This window comes from Spinacia oleracea, chromosome 2, assembly GCF_020520425.1.
Source record: "Spinacia oleracea cultivar Varoflay chromosome 2, BTI_SOV_V1, whole genome shotgun sequence".
Taxonomy (NCBI): Eukaryota; Viridiplantae; Streptophyta; class Magnoliopsida; order Caryophyllales; family Amaranthaceae; genus Spinacia; species Spinacia oleracea.
The window spans coordinates 64,035,140-64,039,260 of record NC_079488.1 but is presented as its reverse complement, the minus strand read 5'-3'; the positions used below and the strand labels follow the sequence as shown (position 1 = coordinate 64,039,260).

At 41.1% G+C, this 4,121-nt stretch overlaps 1 non-coding gene across 1 annotated transcript; it reads right to left on the bottom strand.

The window, feature by feature from the left end:
- Positions 1-1,836: 1,836 nt before the first annotated feature.
- On the bottom strand, positions 1,837-1,943 carry LOC130468254 (small nucleolar RNA R71). The gene has a single exon (XR_008928671.1). It is a non-coding gene; the product is annotated as a small nucleolar RNA R71 (small nucleolar RNA).
- Positions 1,944-4,121: the final 2,178 nt, after the last annotated feature.

The window sequence follows — 4,121 nt, the reverse complement described above, 5'->3', positions numbered from 1 at the left end:
AGCGTCAAACTTGGCCCAAGGGAGTTGGGCGTGGGCCTCAAGTTCAAACTCAAGGCAAATGCGTCAAATTGAGCTCAAAACCTGTGGCCCCGGTTTTCGGAAACCGGCAGGTTTTGAGAATTGAAGGAAACCTCTCTTAGGTGCGAAACCGGCAGGTTTGGGGAAACCTGTGGCCCCGGTTTTCGCTACCTGATACTTTTGGAACGCTTGGCTGGGCCGAAAACCGGCCGGTTTCTGGAAACCGGGGTGCCCGGTTTTCGGTCCCATTGCGTCTTCTTTTGCTTAGTTACTCCGTAGGATTAAGGGGAGGCTTATATATATATATATATTTAGTGTTTTTAGTACGTTCTTCCTCTCCGAACTTCGTATTATTATTATTGCTTAGCTTAAAACTTCAATTTTTATTCTCCAAACACTCAACTTTAAATTAATTAAAGATTCAAACTTTCAGTTATCGTTCGTTCTTCGTTATTAGGTATTACTTTATTTCTGATTCTATTATTCAATTTCAATCATGCTTTTATTTAATATGTTTATTTGGTTTAATTTAAATATGTGTGAGTAGTTGATTTTCTAGGGTTTTGGGAATCCATGAACGAATGTGAAGGGATGATTAATTGTTGTTGATTGTTGGTTTAGCTGTTAATTCCTATTGATTGCCCTTATTTACTTTGCAATTAGATTTGCGCAGGTTTGATTGTATTAGTTTCGCAATATCAAATCAAGATTCGAGAGATGCAATTTGATGTTTAGGCTTGTGTCAATAGGTGGAATTAGGATTAATACGTAGCGAGAGCCCGTTAATTCTAAGTCTATGATTAGTATCGATTCGAGAGAGCATGCTAGTCTAATTAACTGTTTTATTGATTATTATCGATTGTTGTCATCCTGGAATGTTGTTCATCGGTGAACCTATGCCTTAGACCTTTTAATATCTGATTATTCCCTATTTTATTATCGTCCTAGTTTTATTATACAAATCAACCCATATTCTTGTTTCCCAATAGTCTAGAATTATCGATTAATAGTAGAAAGAACATTGTTTCCCTGTGGATACGATCCCTGCTTCCGTTGCTATATTTTTAGTTGGTGAACGTTAGGTTTATCTTTGATAGGAGTGCGATTTAGCCTGTCAAATTTTGGCGCCGTTGCCGGGGAGACGGTTTTATTTTCTGTTGTTGATTGTTTATCCTAGATTATTGTTTGTTACTACTCAAGGAACTCACGTTCCTTGAGACCGGATCTCACATTGTTTTGTAGTCTTTGTCTATGCCCAGGACCATAGGTACTAGTAATCTTACTCCATTTGATCCTGAGCCCGAAAGAACCTTTCGTAGACGAAGAATTTTCATTGCACAGTGTGGGAATTACTCTGATTCTGATCATAATATTGGCGATCTTTTTCCTTCAGATACAGATTCAGTTTCAGAGATAGAGATGGGTGACGAAAATCTGCTACCGCCACCTACCCCACGGCTTACAGACTATTCTAAGCCAAGTTTGTCCGTGCTACCAAAGGCAATCATGCCTTCTATTGCAGCTGAGACCTTCAAGATCGAGCCTGCATTGATTAACATGATTGAGAGACGCCAATACGGTGGGGAACCAGGTGAAGATCCGAATCTTCACATACAGTCCTTCATCCAATATTGTTCCACCATCAAGCAAAAGGGATTGACTCCGGAAAAGACTATGGAGATACTTTTCCCGTTCTCTTTGAGTGGGAAAGCTAAATTGTGGATTAATGGGTTGAATCGGGCGGCTTTGAAAATCACTAATTGGGAGTCCTTGGCTCTTGCTTTTTATGTCAAATATTTTCCATCTGATAAAACAGCTCGTCTAAGGGGTCAGATATTAGGTATCTCACAACAAGCACATGAGAGTTTGTTCGAGGTGTGGGAGAGATTCAAGGATTTGCAAAGAGAGTGCCCGCACCATGGTTTGGAAGATTGGTTCTTGATTCAGCAGTTTTATAATGGTCTGGGCAATGAGTCTAGATGTCTGTTAGATTCGGCTGCCAGTGGGAGGTTCATGCAACTTGAGGTGCCTAGAGCTATGGAGGTGATTGAGGAGATAGCCATTCACAATGCCCAGTATGGAAATCCTAGAGGTCTATCTAATAGGGGTGGTAAGCATGATTTAAATTCTATTGAACAATTAACTGCCCAATTGACTGCTTTACACTATAAGTTTGATAATATGCAAGCAGCAAATACTCAATCTGCCCAACCTGCTAGTGTAGCTGCTATGAGTGCCCAACCTGCTACTGTTTGTGAAAGTTGTGGAATGTCTGGTCATTATGCACCGGAATGTAGGAGCTCTATTGAACAGTGTAACACATTTCAATCCTACAAACAAAATAACCCATTCTCCAACTCTTACAACGAGGGTTACAAAAACAACCCTCTACTATCCTACAGGAGCAATAATATCCAGAACCCTCACCAAGTTCAACATCCACCACAACAGCCATACCAACCCCCACATCAACAATCCTACCAACCACGGAACAACTACAACCAACAGTCTAGTGGACCACCTGGGTTCCCTAGACAACACACATCACCTCCACCACCACAACCTCAAGCCACACAGCCTGACCCTATGCTAGTAGAGATGAGAAACATGATGCTACAAATGCAAAAATCTCTAAGTGAAAAGGATGCAAAGATCGATGCTCTTACTGCTCACAACAAGATTATTGATACACAGTTGGCACAGATGGCTACTACTATTGCAGGGAGGCCACCATGCCAATTTCCTTCACAGCCCGAAAATAGGGAGACTGCTAATGCAATTACATTGAGGAGTGGTAGGGATTATGATGGTCCTTCTATGCCGGTTGAGGTTGATTCTGGGGTGCCTGCTAGTGGTCTGGTCAGTGAGGAAATCCCAAAGATAGTTATGGATGGTAAGGAAGCTGAAAAGGTAGTCAATGAGAATGAGGCTACAACTGAGGTTAAGAAGGGGACAGATATTCAAGTACCACCTATTGCACTCCCCTTCCCAAACCGGCAACTCAAGAATAAGCTAGATAAGCAGTTTGGCAGATTCTTGGAAGTGGTCAAAAATTTGCAGGTAACGGTTCCTTTTACTGAATTAATTTTACAGGTTCCTGCTTATGCTAAATTCATGAAAGATATTTTGACCAGGAAACGTGCTTTTTGTGAGGTAGAGACTGTAGCTTTCACTGAGGAATTTAATGCTTATTTGCAAAACAAGTCTCCACCTAAACTTAAAAACCCCGGGAGTTTTTCCATCCCATGTAACATTGGCACCGTATTTATTGATAAAGCTTTATGTGATTTAGGTGCTAGTGTGTCTGTCATGCCTTTGTCTGTTTGTACTAAACTGAATATGGGTGAGCTTAAGGTTACCAATATCACTCTACAAATGGCCGACCGTTCTGTCAAATATCCCTTAGGTGTTTTAGAGGACGTCCCTGTTAGAGTAGGTAAATTCTATATACCTGTAGAATTTGTGGTACTAGACATGCAAGAGGATTCTCAAATTCCCATAATCTTAGGTAGACCCTTCCTTCACACGGCGGGGGCGGTCATTGATGTTAAAAGTGGGAAATTGACTTTGTCTGTTGGGGATGATAAGGTGACTTTTAATCTGAATAGTGCCTTAAAAAGTCCCATGCTAGAGGAAGAACAATGCTATCGTATAGATGTAGTTGATTTTATTACTCGTGATAACATCTCCCAAGTTCTCGAAAGAGATCCCTTGGAGGCAGTGCTTTGTTGTGAGTCTTCTGCAGGTGATAGCAGTTCTTGGAGTGCTGAAGTGGATTCTCTGGAGTTGGCTCTTAATGGTGGAGAATCTGAGCCGGAGAGCACCAAATTGAAGAGGTTAGTTCGGCCGGTTTGTCCTGTTAAGGAGGTAAAGAAACCCGAACTTAAGCCTCTTCCTGCTAACCTTAAATATGCGTTTTTAGATGATGAACAACTTTTCCCTGTGATCGTCAGTACTGCACTTGATGCAGACCAGTTATCCCAACTTCTTATTGTGTTGAAAAGGCACAAAAAGGCCATTTGGTACAGTATTGATGATTTAAAGGGTATTAGCCCTGACTTTTGTATGCATAGGATACATCTAGATGAAAATCATAAACCATG